This window comes from Spermophilus citellus (assembly GCF_964194105.1).
Source record: "Spermophilus citellus genome assembly, chromosome: 14".
In the NCBI taxonomy this organism is placed as follows: Eukaryota; Metazoa; Chordata; class Mammalia; order Rodentia; family Sciuridae; genus Spermophilus; species Spermophilus citellus.
This window is the reverse complement of record NC_138194.1, coordinates 89,608,016-89,622,801: the sequence shown is the minus strand read 5'-3', so window position 1 is coordinate 89,622,801 and position 14,786 is coordinate 89,608,016. Positions and strand designations below refer to the sequence as shown.

General features: G+C 49.2%; 1 protein-coding gene across 7 annotated transcripts in view; it reads left to right on the top strand.

Moving 5' to 3' along the window:
• Window positions 1-14,786, top strand: part of MTSS1 (MTSS I-BAR domain containing 1) — a 152,450-nt gene that overhangs the window by 51,896 nt on the left and 85,768 nt on the right. Inside the window, exon 1 of one of the 7 annotated variants that reach the window (XM_081265881.1) lies at window positions 12,068-12,089. The exons of the other annotated variants lie outside the window; for them this stretch is intronic. The gene's annotated coding sequence lies outside the window, so the exon portion shown is untranslated. Of the gene's footprint in view, window positions 1-12,067; window positions 12,090-14,786 lie in introns of those variants that run through there. 7 annotated transcript variants of the gene reach the window in all.

Genomic DNA, 14,786 nt, shown 5'->3' with positions numbered 1-14,786 from the left:
TTCCTTATTCAAAGAAGGGGGTTTAGAGTGTGATAATTAACAAGGAAGACAGCATACCCCAAATATCATCCAGAGGGCCTAGGTGAAAAAATACTTTGAAAGATTTCACCTGCTGCGTGAACCTTTGTAGCCGTACAGTTTGTAACACCAAGAGGTGGAAATGACCCTATCGCCCATCACTGGATGAGTGAATAAACAAATTGTGGATGCAGGTGATGGAATATTTTCAACCATAAACAGGAATGGAATTCTGATAGGTGCTGCGGCTTAAGTGAACCTCAAAACCATATGCATCTTAAACTCAGACACAGATGGTCTTGTTGTCTGATCCCATTTATGTGAAGCATCAGAGGCAAATCCATAGAGGTAGAGAGCAGATCCATGGTTGCTGGGGAGCTGGAGGGAGGAAGGAGGGGGAAATCTTGCTAAATGGGTTTGGGGGTTTATTTAGGGGCAATGAAAATTCTTTGAATCATTCAGAAAGCGGTCATTGAATAGCATTATGAGTGTCCTTAATGAACTGTTCACTTTAAAATGACTCATATTATGTTGAGTTGATTTCACTTCCCTTAAAAAAATCACACATGGACATACCCTGCATCAGAGCCCTGCTGCTGCACCTCAGGACTGGTCAGCCCTCAATGCCCTTTGTCTCCATCCCTGGAGGGAGGCAGAGCCAGACACACCTTTACACAGGTGTGCAGGAGGGTTGGCCTTGCTCAAGGCCAGGTCCTCAGAAAGCAGCTGTAGGACTGGCTCCTGGGCCTTCGGTGCTTTCTCCCACACTGTGCTGGCTGGCAGGGGCCCTGGAGGCAGATGTGCTGGGTGGCTTGAGGGCAGAGCTCCTTGACAGCACCGCCCTGCAGCTCAGGGCTGGTTCCTTTACATCTTGCCCTCGGTGCAGTTTCAGCCTGGTTACTGCCTCATGTCTCTGAGCTGGTTTTCTCTTTCTTTCTTTCTTTTTTTTTTTTTTTAATAACTCTATTTTTATTTATTTATTTTTTTATGTGGTGCTGAGGATTGAACCCAGTGCCTCAAATGTGCTATGCAAGCACTCTACCACTGAGTCACAACTCCAGCCCCTGGTTTTCTTTCTTTTGAAATAGAAAAAGAAAGAATGATAAGAAGACTTACCTCACAGGAAGGTTGGGAATTTTTAATAAGATTGTTCAGTGTCTGGGAGACGTTTCATGACATAATATTGATATTATTAATATTCAGCAATTGGCTGCCTCTCCAGCCATCGGTTTGCATGGTTTCTTGGAAAGGCCCATGGAAAGTCCTGTGCCCTCCAAGGCTCTCGCTCAGTGGGTGTAGCAGGGAACCTCGTGCTGCTACCCAATGTGGATGCTTGCTTGGCCTCCTCCCCTCTGCTGAGGAGCCCCTGGTGTCCCCAGATGAAGGGACCTCACTGGGCAACAGTGATAAAGCTGGAAGCACTTGGTGGCTTCATCAGTAGCTCCCCTTGTGACATTTTCCAGGTAGGTCTGGCAGTCGGTTCCATGGAATGTGACCAAGTTTGTGAAATACTCGCTTTAAGAAAAAGAAGGAAAGAAAAGAGAATGAGTGCTTTCCTCTGCTCATCCCCCACAGATCCAGCTTCAGGATCCCACCTGGAGGCAGGAGGAACGTGGGGGTAGAATCGGGCTCCTTTCCCTTCTGTAGTAACATGAACTGATGTGGCCCATCTGCTGCTCCCAGCAAACGAGAATGAAGTCACAGTGCTCGAAATAGCGTGGGGGAATGGCTGAGCGCAGCCCTCTCGTACAGCCCTGGGGATGCTGACGTGGGACTCTGCAATCATGGCCCCGTGTCCACATCTGGGTCACGTGTGCTTGTGACCAGCTCTGCTGCATGTGTGGCTCTCCTTTCAGTGATTTTCTTCGAGATGAATGTCCACCGTGAGAGTGTGTGGTCTCCAGCCCTTTAATTTCAGGTGGCTTTCCTTCTGTTGTCCTCCTGTGCTGTCATTATGTATTTTAGTACCACTTGAAAGCAGCTCCCCTTCCTGACGCCAGACCAGCATAGAACGCATGGGACCTTCAGCCAAGCTGGGGGTGGCCTGGAGGGAAATTCCCACTTGCTTGGCCCAGAGCCAAGTGCACAGATTAACTAAAGAGGAAAGAAAGGAAGCGGAAGTCAGCAGAAGTCAGCTTGTGCTCTGTCCTGACCGAAAATTAAAGGCCTCCTACCTCCATATGCCCTTTTTTTTTTTTTTATAGTACCGGGGGTTGAACCCAGGGGCACTTAACCACTGAGCCACGTCCCCAGGCCTTTAAAAAAATATTTTATTTAGAGACAGGGTCTTTCTAAGTTGCTAAGTGCCTCAAAGATTGCTAAGACTGGCTTTGAACTCTTGATCCTCCTGTCTTGGCCTCCTGAGCAGCTGGAATTACAGGTGTGTGTCGCTGCGCCCGCCCCTTTCTTTGTATTTTTAAGTGGGCCAAAATCATATTGATGTGTTCATGCCATCTTTGTGCTCCTTGTTGACTGGATCTGTCTTGGTATCTCACATGTGCTGCAAAAAGGGCATCCTTAGTTAATTCGTGCTCGTGGAGATGATCACAAAGCCCATATTCCAGTTGACCTCTCCAAAGAGAAAGCATGATGGTGGCTGCCTCAATTCCCTGAAAACCGCAGCGCAGCCTCCACCCATCTCAGCAACTTGGGAGGCTGAGGCAGGAAGATCATAAATTTAAGCCAGCCTGGGCAACTTAATGAGACTCTGTCTCAAAAAGGGTTGAGGGAGTTGGGGGGGATGTAAGAGCGCCCTTGGTTAATCCCAGCACCCTCCCCCACAGCTTCTTGTTGACTTCTGAGATTCCCTTGAAGGCAGAGGAAAGTCAGAAGTCCCTAGCCATAGCCTGCAAGCCTGCGTGGGCTGTCCCCTGCCTTGCTCTACTATCTCTGCCACCCACTGTCCCCTTGTTTGTTGTATTTGTCTCCACTGGCCAGATGGCTTTTCACCCCAGAATCACCAACTTGCTGTCCTCTGCCAGGAATGCTCTTCCCAGACACCTTTGTGTGGTTCCAGCTCACCTGCCACCTTGGAGGGGCCTTCCCTACCACCGGCTGAAGCCCTAGCCTCCTCTCTCTGAACCCCGCATTCCCTTCCTCCTCGTCTGCTCTGTGCTTTTGTTTTTGTAGTTGTTGCTGAGGGTTGAACCCAGGGGCCCTTTACCCCTGAGCTCCATCCCCAGCCCTTTTTATTTTGAGACAGTGTCTTGCTTAGTTGCCTAGGGCCTCACTATGTGGCTGAACCTGCAGTCCTCCTGCCTCAGCCTCCTGAGTTGCTGGGATCACAGGTGTGCCCACTGTGTCCAGCCTCTGCCCTGTTTAGTGGCACTTTGTTTCCTTGACTTCTTGTGTGGTTTCCTAACCCCTGGTGTGCAGGCTCTGTGAGAGTAGGCCCTTGCTTTTATGTATTTGTCTCCAGAGGAACTGGCGCTCAGTAAGTATTGAATGAATGAATGAATGAATGAATGAACATGAATTTCAATCAATGAATTAAAAATAGCCTGTGCCTGCAGACACATCCTTCTGCAGAGATTTGGATAGTATTAGATCAGGAGCAAGACGCTGGGACCATCTGCCTTTATATTGTGCTGGGAGACTCGAGTGTTACGGTGATCTGTTTCCTCTTACCAGTTCCAAACCCAAAGGGGTGAACCCGAGCTTTGTTTAGTCCAAGGAACCAGGAGATTTTAGCATATGCACTAGGAAGCTCGTGGCTTTGCTTCGTGCCTCTGAGCATGTGTGGACAAAGATCCTAAACATTAGTGAAAAACAACCCGAACCACATAGCTCATTGTCTTAGACTCATTTCTGGCACTGCTGTTGCATTCTGTAAACAAAACTACCTTGATCATATTCCCTAGTCAGCTCGTTTTTATTTTATATTTTTTTTGTCTCAGTCTAATAAATCTCGTCTTTTATCTAAACAAATTGCTTTTCCATTTGGGATGTCTGTTGTTAAGAACATACATTTCAGGTTCTAGTGAGCTCTCTTGTACACGCTGGGCTGTGTGGTCATCTCAGTTCCTGCAAACATTAGGAGCCAAACCCATTTTATTTGCCCTTGGTTAGCGTCATTTGTCACAATATCTCGGTGTAGTGAGAGGGTGACACCTACGCAGTTTCTCAGGCTGTGCTTTCTACTAATTGTTTGTTTAATTAGAAAATGAGTAAGTATTTATAGAGAAAATAGAACCCAAAGCTGTGGGGATGAAAACTTCTCTAATTGTACCATGCAATCATGATCTCCCAAGGATTGCACTTTGGGTGTGTGGGGGTGGCAGGGGGTCTTAGTTTGCTGCTGCTGTTTACAGAGGTCTGTTTTTTGCCCAGCATTTCAAGTAGAACAAAAGGAGATCCAGTGGCAGTGGACTCATTTGGCACCAAGGATGCCACAGCCACATGCAGTCAAAATGTCTGTCTGAACCAAAAGTTTCCAGCATCACCGAGGGCACACTGGTATGTGGGAAAGGGACCACACGCACCAAAGGGTGTTTCTGTCACTTTGCAGGAGCAAAACGAGTCAACTGTGATGGACGAGGTTTGTGGATTTGGCTGGTGTCAGGTGAGATCCTGTAGGAACAGCTAAGAACAGAGGCTCTGAGGCTCTGGATTCTAGGCAGAAGGTTATTTTCAGAATGGCAGCCGGTTTTGACGGGTTGCCAGACACACAGATCTTCCCTTCAGCATTCCTGCTTCAGTCTCTCCGTTTTGTTTTCTGGTCACATTGGGAGGTATTGATTTCTCCCCTCTCATCACCAAGGGTGGCGTGCTGTTGAGAAGCGTCAGGATGCCCGTGAGGTTGACCTTGTAGGTCTCTTTGCCATCCTGAAACAGAGTGGCTGCTGGGAAGGCTTTAGCTGGCCCCAGCCTTGGGGACAGGGGACATCGACCCATGGGGGGGCATGAAAGGGATAGCAGAGAAATGTCACTGAGCCGGGGTGAAGTCCTGCTCTAGCTTTGAGCTGAAATGTGGAAGCCCCGCTCTGTGTTTGGTATTGAGTGGGTCTGGCAGCATCTCCTGTCCACAGCAGTATTCTCCAGGAAGACATTTGTGAATTCAGGGCTGGAATAAAATAATCCTTACAAGCTGGGGCACGTGGAACCTCTTGTGCCTGTGGGAAAATAGAAATGGAGAGAAACACTGCCTTCCTCCAGCCCCCTCAGCGGCTTGGTGGGAACACACGTGGCAGGTTGCCCTGCGGCACCTCTGATGCTGCCCAGTCCTGCCGCCATCTTGGTTTTAGAGCCCAGCAGGGGGTGAAAGCCTTGGAGACTTTGAATCTCAGCCTGGAGTTTAGCAGCTGTGTGACCTTGCTAAGTATGGAAATTTTTAAGGCTCTCACTTAACAATAATAGAGCCTACCTCACAGGGTCACTGTTACTTTTTTATTGGGATAAAATGCACATAACATGAAATTTGCCATTTTAACCATTTGTGAGTGGACAGGTACGTGGAATTAAACACATTCTCACTGTTGTGCAGCCATCACCACCATCCATCTCCAGAAGTTTTTCATCACCTCAGACTATTCTCTGTACCCATTAAATAGCACCCCAAGGCCCCCAAAGAGCTGAGGTTTGAACCCAGGATTTTTGCATTCTTCCTACCCCATCACAACTCAGGAGGCCTGGTTGGGTCGATTGTGTTTGTGGGTATTACCTACAAAAATGCAATTTCTAAATAAACTAAGGCCTTACCTGAGATCAGTCAGAGGTTAAATTAAGGGTCCCAACTAATGGGGCTCACGACTTTGTTGTGCTAGAAGTCTCACCGATGCTGCTGCCTCTGGTGGTCCCCGGCAGCATCTGACTCTGCTGACCTCCCCGCCTGATGGTCTCCCTTTAGTTTCGGGCCTCATGGGTCCTGGTTTGCCTCCTGCCTCTGACTGTTCCTTCTGGGTCTTCTTTATAGGAGTTTTCATTTTCTTTTTCTTTTTTTTTTTTAAAGAGAGAGTGAAAGAGGAGAGAGAGAGAGAGAATTTTTAATATTTATTTTTTAGTTCTCGGCGGACACAACATCTTTGTTGGTATGTGGTGCTGAGGATCGAACCCGGGCCGCACGCATGCCAGGCGAGCGCGCCACCGCTTGAGCCACATCCCCAGCCCATTTTCTTTTTCTTATTGACATTTTTCAACGGTTGTCCTGAGAGGGTGCCAGAAGCCACACATCCCTAGCTCTGGTACCTCTTGTCCCCAGGGAGCCCAGGCCCTCACTCCCAACTCACCAGGTCAGGTGGGATTCTAGGAGAGGAGGAAATGAAGGTGTTACCTTCACCGTCTCCACCCTCTGCCCAAGTTCCTGCCTGCTCCTTAAATTTTTTTCTTTCTTTTTATAGAACTGGCTGAATTAGACTTCTGTCTTGAGTTCTTTGAGCTTTTCCTTGATTCTGGAACAGGAGCCGTGGTTTGTGGTCTTTCCACTGCCATCTTCATCTCCCCTCCTGGACTCCATGCCCTTCTCCTGGTCAGCCTCCGTAATGATGATGGATTTCTTTCCTGCAGTTCAAATCTATCACCTCATTTCTTATTGGGAGAGCCTCCGCGACACCCCTGTTGTCATATATGAGAAAGTTCATCCCCTGCCTAGTGACGTTCTAGCTCTCTGTCCCCTGGGCTGGCTCTGCTTTGATGACCCCTTCCTTCTCCATCTGCTTTCCTCATCCCCTGGCCAACACTGTCACCGAGGCCCTTCAGCATTTTAGAACTCGGGCCTCTTGAGGACAGAAGGAAAGCTGTGAACTTGCTCCGTGGTAGGTGTGCACTTGCCCAACTCCGCATTCACATTCGAGGGGGTTATGGATCCCATTTAGGAGCTCTACCTGACACCCGTGCTACACCACCCTGTCCCTGCTACATCATCCTGTCCCTGCTACACCATCCTGTCCATGCTAGACCACCCTGTCCATGCTAGACCATCCTGTCCATGCTAGACCATCCTGTCCATGCTAGACCACCCTGTCCATGCTAGACCACCCTGTCCATGCTAGACCATCCTGTCCATGCTAGACCACCCTGTCCATGCTGGACCATTTCTGTCCATGCTACACCATCCTGTCCATGTTAGATCATCCTGTCAGTGCTAGACCATCCTGTCCCTGCTACACCATCCTGTCCATGCTAGACCATCCTGTCTATGCTACACCAGCCTGTCCCTCTATACCATCCTGTCCCTGCTAGACCATCCTGTCCATGCTAGACCGTCCTGTCATGCTAGACCATCCTGTCCATGCTAGACCAGCCTGTCCATGCTAGACCAGCCTGTCCATGCTACACCATCCTGTTCATGCTGGACCATCCTGTCCTTGCTAGACCAACCTGTTCATGCTACACCAGCCTGTCCATGCTATATCATCCTGTCCCTGCTACACCATCCTGTCCATGTTACACCAGCCTGCCCATGCTAGACCAGCCTGTCCATGCTACACCATCCTGTCCATGCCAGATTAGCCTGTCCCTGCTACACCATCCTGTTCATGCTAGACCATCCTGTCCTTGCTAGACCAGCCTGTCCATGCTACACCATCCGTGTCCATGCTAGACCATTCCCAGGAAGGCCTTGCACTTGAGCCTCTTTTCCATTTCCTTGTGTCTTTATTCCTTTGTTTTTGTTCCGTTTTCATTAATATTTTTTTTCAGTATACTTTCCTGACAATTAAACAAATGTTCCTTGTTTGGCACTGGTTCAGCACCTTATCAGCTCCTCTATTTAGCATTTGCCTTAGGGTTGATGATTGGCGTGACTGCCTTATTCTGTATTCCAAAGCCCGATGCATGTGTGATTCATTCAGTCGTGCATTCATTTATTCATTCATTCCATGGCTTTTTAAAAAAGTTCTTGTGAGCAAGCCACAGTGTCTAGCCCTGAGTATATGCTAGAGAATATGGTCCAGTGCCCAAGTTTAATGGGAAATGTGTACAGATAAACAGGTTGTTTTAGTGTAATGATAGCTGACATTTATTGAGCATTTATCATACACTAGTGCTAATGAGCACATTATATGTGTCATCTCTGAATTCTCAAGCAGCTCTGTGAAATAGGTTCTAATATTTTACAGGTGAAGGACCTGAGGCACACAGAGATAAATAACCATGCTCTAAATCAAAAGGCTCATCAGTGGTGGAGTGGGACTTCATCTCCAGGCTGTCTCTAGGTCTAGGATTTTCATTGCTAGGCTTTCTAAGATCACCCTGGCCAAGCCAGGACCCTACTGGCGGGGCTGGGGTGAGGGAGATTGAGGAAGGAAATCCCCGAAGGCTTCCTGGAGGTGGCTGGAGGAAGGGGATGGAGACAAAGCAGGCAGGAACCCAAAGGTGAGATTGAGTGGGCCCGCATGGTATTAAGTTTATGAACCAAAGATTAGAGATGGAAAAAGGGAAGAAGGCCATGTTCATGGAATAAATTGAGAGGAAAAATAGAATTAGCCACTGCAGATGATTGAATTAAGCAAAGAAATCTAAAGAATCTCAGAGACAGAAATGTCTTAGCACAGGTCTAATTATTGTTGATGATGTTGGAGGCAGCGCATCCAAATAATTTCAGGGCTAATCACCCAAACAGATGACCAGGTTCAACCACGTGTGTTGGGGTGAGCTATTTACCTTCCGAATCAGTGTCCACAGCGGCTGAATGGGAATAAAAGTACTTCCTCAAATCTGGTTGCTTGTAATTCCATGGTAGGGGTTGTGAATGTGTGTGTTTTTAGCTACAAGACACCCCCAAGGTCACACGCCTTTTCGTAACCTCAAGGAAAACGAAGGGCTCAATTTTAGAGTGTGGCCTCTAATCTTGTGAGCCCCTGAACTCTGATCTACACACTCCCAACGATTAGAGAGAAGTTTTGTAACTTTAAATGGTTGGGTTCGGACTAGAATGCCTGGGTGCTACCAAATTAAAGGCCAGCGGGAAGTCCCTTGGAGAACCCAGCCTCTGGCACTTGTGGTGACAGAGGAGGCTTTATCTAGACAGGGATGGCTGGAAGCAGATGGCCACGCCTGTGTCTCGGGAGACTTTAATTAGGGCCATTGACTTGGTTGCCCCATGATGACAGGTTGGACTCAGATCTGTGGTTCTAAGTCATGGAACCACTCCTGGGAAAAGCCCAGCAGAGCCTTGAGAGGCACCCCCAGGGACTCAGGGGGGGTGGCATTGCGGGGACTGGTCTCTGCAAGGAAGTCTGGAAAGGAAGAGCATCCATAGGATCTGCTGCACTCAGGAGTGTGGGAGAAAGGGAGGTCATCACCTTGGCCTTGGTGGGGCCTGGGTGGCTCAGGTGGGTGGTTCTGGGCTGGTGTACAGGTGAGGCTGGGCCTCCTAACTGGCCCACTCCTGAGTGCCCCCACCTCAGCTGGCTTCGGAAGCTTTGGCCCCAGGAAGAGGGGACTGGGGGGAGTTAGTAAGCCTGGGATGTGGGGACTTTCCTCCCCTCTAGGCGATGGGTGTCCTTGGCTTCTTGGAGATGGTTGCCAGCCTCCATGGGCAGCCTCCTGGAGCACAAGGCACCTGAGGCTGTGGACTTTCCTACCAAATAAGGTTCAGGAGGCCTATTCCTCAGCAGCTAAGTCCCAGGAGGGCGTTTCTGCCATGCTGTGGTGTTCCTTCTTCTCCCTGCAGGCCCTGGAGTGCAGGGTAAGGCGGGCTGCTTATGTTTGTAGAGTCCGGGCTCAGCTGCCCTGAGGGAAATGCGGGTGGCGTGGGGTCCTGGCTACCGGAGAGCAGTGCTCCTTGGCTACCTATAGGAAACAGTGGGTCAGAAATGACTCGTGGCCCATCCCTCAGTCCCTGGGCTCTGGGGTTGTTGCCCTCAACCTCTACCTGCTTTATCTCACTGCAGAGTGCCATCAGGTTTAGTAGGGCCGAGGGTGGGGAGGGGAGTACTGACGCTCGCAAATAAGAAGCCTTTTAATTTGCTGTCTGGAGCAGAGGTTCTCAAGCGTGGGTGCCGTACCTCTGAATCACCTGGGGAGCTGCTTGAAGGTGTGCAGAGCCCGGTCCCTAGAGAGTGACTCAGGAAGTCTGGGGAGAGCCTGGCTGCTGAGTATTTGGAAGGCTCGGGATTGAGAACCATGCTATTAGGTGAAATGCCGCCTGGTGACAGACACTGAGGTTGTCTGCTCAGAGTCTCCTGCTGCATCTGGCATACAGTACCATTCATTCCGAAGTGTTTATTGAACACCTACTATGTGCCAGGTCCTGGAATACAGTCATATAAGCATCACTGTTCTTGGTATTTGTGGAGCAGTGGAAGAAGGGCCCTGTTGGTTGCCAAGAAACTGTGGGGACCAGCTTCTATGTATTCTCAGTTATCATTGGGTTCTGTTCTTCCCATTGGGTTAAGTCCTCATTGGTACAGCGTTGACCCTATCCCTTTCCCAAATTAAATATCGAGCTTGGGCCCCTGGACTCCCGTAACAGTCGGAGCAAATGGGTGCACAGATCTAAAACACCACCTCTGCCTTTCCCGTCAACTATCGGATGCGAGAGCAGAGCCTGCGGTCAAGACTGGGGGTATCCTTTCCCTTTCTATTTAATCTAAAAAATATTCACTTCATTTGTATTGAGTGTATATATGCTGCTTTTTTTATTTTAACTGTAGGGGCATCAGCCCATGAGCCCAGGAAATGCTTCTTGAGCACCTGCTGTATGGAGGGCGCAGAGGACATGTGGATGGGTGAAGCTCCTCTCCAAGCCTCTCCGACTGCGTGGTCCCCGGGTGGGTGCGAAATGCCAGCAGCAGCCCGCGGTGGAGCGTGACAGGCTCAAAGAGTGTGTTGAGCAAGCTGTGGAGCCTGGTGCTGCCGCGGCTTCTGTGGGCTTCAGGGGAGGGGAAATCCTCTGTGGCCCACTGCTGGCTGCTCAGGTTACTCCCTGCCCCGCCTTTCAAGGGTGTTTGTAGGGCACAGCTGGTGTGGAAGGAAGCTGGCACCCTCACATGGGCAGGGGAGGCTCTGTTCTGCATCTCTCCTACGGTGCCTGCACCTGTGGCCTTGCCGGGAGGCCCTGTTACCTGACCCTTTGGCCCATCCGGCTTCCGAGCATGGTGGTCACCCCTACATTCCAGCTGCCGTTCCTTTGGAGTTAGCCCGAGACAATCGTGGCTTCTGTCCCTGGAGGCAGTGCTTTGGTGGATGACGGCTGGTGAAGCTTGCTCTTTGTCTAGCTACTAGAATAATCGGGCTGTGCTGGCTTGAATTGTTTGTAAAAATCCATCTGTTTACAAGAAAAAAAATCCTGGAAGGAAATAAACTGACATGCAGAATTTTGGTGGTGTTACTGGGAAGTGGGTTTGATGGGAGACGGTCTCCTCGGCTGCTGCTTTGTTCAATATCTCTCCTGCATTTTGGAGAAAAAATAAATTCACATTTTAAAATTTGAATTTTTTCCCAAAACCCTTTCTTCAGAGGATGAAGGTTCTAGTGGTAAACTCTCTGTTGAGCAGACTCATCCCCACCTCTGGCCTCCTGCTGGAGTCCTCTGTTTAATGAATGCTGTCCGTCTCTGTGGATCCAAGGTGGCCATATGTGTGTCAACTGTGCCTTTGGGGCATCAGGCCCTCCTTTTGGCTGTGGTGGGGAGACAGGGTGACAAGACCCTTCATGTATCAGAGGACCTGCCTTTTATGGGGCGCCCAGGGGAAGAGAGGGATGATCTGGCCGGTGTGGGGGGGGGCTCCCTGCTGCACTTATACAGCTGGACCACAGCCAGGGTTTTAGACCGTGGGCAGCATGTGCATTGGCATGTGCCCCAGGCCGGTGGGAGGCGGCTTAAGCTCTAACCCAGGAACTTCCTTTTCCGCTGGAGGCAGGGTTTAGTGGTCTGTGCTGTCGGGGGCGGGGCAGCTTGCTGATTTATTGCCTTGATCTCGCCTTTATCCCAGCTTGAGGGCATATGTGTGTGTGCGCATGTGTGCACATGTGTGCGTGCATTTGCACACGCACATCTAAATACCAAAATGTGCCCTTTAATTATACACTTGTGCCAGTGCTCCTTGTTGGCTCCTCTTGGCTCCTGTTTCTGGGGTACAGCCTCTGCCAGGTTGATTGTGCTTTCCCGAATCCTAACCTGGGGCCACAGGGTGATTTTTTCCGTCTCTCACTGTAGAGCCCAGAGCCCCCAGAAGGACTTCCAGAAGGTTCCAGTGACATGAGCAGGTGGGCACTGTCCTGGAGTACCGGTGTCATTGGGACAGCTGCGTGATCTTGAGGTCCACGGCGCTGGACACATTTTGGGGAGTAGTACTTTGGAGTCAGTGAAAACTAGAGACTGTTTCTAATACTCTGTGGCTTTTGTTGTTGAAATTCCAGAGGCAGTGAAGGACAAGGTCTGGTTTTAATAGAGAGAGAAAGAGACAGAGTTGGGGGAGGGATTCTCTTACTGCTGGACGTTGATTTAGTCGTTCTTTATAGAAATATCCTCTCCTTTCATGAACATCTTCGCGTTGCCCCGGTGGGGGTGGACACCAGCCCAGGTGGTGTCCCAACAGCGTAGTGAGGAGGAGAATCAAGATGATGGACAGGTACTTCACATGGCCCCGTTTGATGCCATGACAATCTTACCTAGACCCTTTCCTTCCAAGAATTTCGATGGACTTTTACTAGTGGGACCAATGGTTGAAACATGTTAGCTGTTTATCAGTGACATACTCTCAGCCTTTAATCTCCTGAGAAGTGAGCAGAGCGGCTCTGTGTGACTTCTAACTGGCTTTTCTAGAATAAGCTTGGAGTGGCACTCTTCCTGTTGCAATCCAAGTATTTCATTTTATTTAGAGGGCAATTTTCCTAGTATTGTGTGGTATAAACACACACACACACACACACACTCCACACACACACACACATTCCACACACACACACACACACACACACTCCACACACACACACACACACACATTCCACACACACACACACACACACACACACTCCACACACACACACACTCCACACACACACACACACATTCCACACACACACACACACACACACACACTCCACACACACACACACACACACACACACACACACCTGGCATGAAAGTCACTGAAATAGGTAAAAAGTCCTGGGAGGAACTTAAACTATCGCTCTCATACCCAGAATCTGAGCTCTTACTTTACTGCAGTAATTGATATCATTTTATGATTATTTATTTTAAAGTACTCTTAATGTCAGAGAGAACCATTCTGAACAGGATTTTCATTGCCAGCCATCCGTCATCTCTGATCACCCATGATTCCCACTGTGCCTGGCTCTTCACTGGTGTTGAACTCTTGTAAGGGAATTGCTCACCAGAGTGCGGCCCGTAGTGATTAGTGTCGTGTGTAACAGTCCAGGATTGCTGGGGCGTGTTCATGGTCATTGAAACAGTGCAGAGGAGAGCTCCTAGTTCAGATGCTGTAATTCCGCCACTGCCACCACCAAGAACAAGGTGACCTGAACCTCAGAAACTCACAGCCCTGGAAGCTGGATGTTAAGATCAAGGTACCAGCCTGCCTAGGTCCCTGAGGGCCACCTCCCTGGCTTGCAAACGTTGGCTTTCTCCTTGTGTCTCACTGGTGGATACACACAGGTCATCTTTCTTGTCTCATTCACAGGGACTCAATCTTAGGACTTGGTTGTCCCTCAGAGGCCCCAGCGCTGAATCCATCACATTGGGGATTAGGATTGCAACATGAATTGGGGGCAGGGTGGGAGCAGGGACACAAACATTCAGAGCACAACAGACAGAGAGGGACCCTATTTCATCATGCCTGCTGTAACTTGATAACTTGAAGTTATCAATAAGAAGGAAGCCTGGTGGTCTGCACCCACCTGCCGGGCGAATGATTTGAGCAGGGCCATTGCTACCCGGGTCCTGTGAGTCTCTTAAATCTGCCTTTGGGGGGATCTGGGGCTGACTCCAGCACAGCCAGCCACCTGCCTCCAAGTCTTGCCCTCTCTGTTGATAAGTGCAGAGGAAAGTCACTTCTGTCCCACCCAGTCCCCCAGTCCATCTGTGACTAGGAAATGAGTCAGTCTCTCTCTCTCTCTCTCTCTCTCTCTCTCTCTCTCTCTCTCGGTTTTTTGCTGACTCTGCCTTTAACAGCACATGTGCTGAGAAAAAGGAAAAATCTTTCTGTTCATTTTAAACTCCATTATGGAAAGTGTTAAATATACACAGAGGGAGACACAACAATGAACCCCCATTATTCATTTCCAGCCTCATCCCCCACTGACTTTGTTGTTCCTATTTTCAGACACGCCCACTCCCTTTTTGCAGGCTGCAGTGTTTTAAAGCAAGTGCAGGCGTTTCCTTGTTCCACCATATGCATTTACATGTGTGCGGCTCAGACTAGAACTGAGAAAAAGGGCGGGGCTGAGGGTTTAGCTCAGTGGAAGAGCTTTTGCCTGGCATGTGCAAGGCCCTGGGTTAGATCCCTAGCAAGCAAAACAACAAAACCCCTGTAACTGTAACATCATTGCCACTTCTAACAAAATTACCTGGAATTTGCTGGCTTCTTCAGTCCCTAGTTTTCCCAATTCACTCGAGTCTTCTCTGTTGGTTTATTTGAATCCAAATACAAAGTCCTATCATTACATTTGTATGCTGGTCAGCTTTCTGTCTCTGTGACAAAATACCTGAGATAAACCAACATAGAAGAAGGAGAGGTACATTTTGACTGATAATTTAAAAGGTTTCCATCCATGGCTTTGGCACAGTGCATAATGGTGGGAGTACCTAGTGGATTAGGCCCAGTTACCTCATAGCTAGGGCACAGAAGGAGCAGGGTCCCACAGTC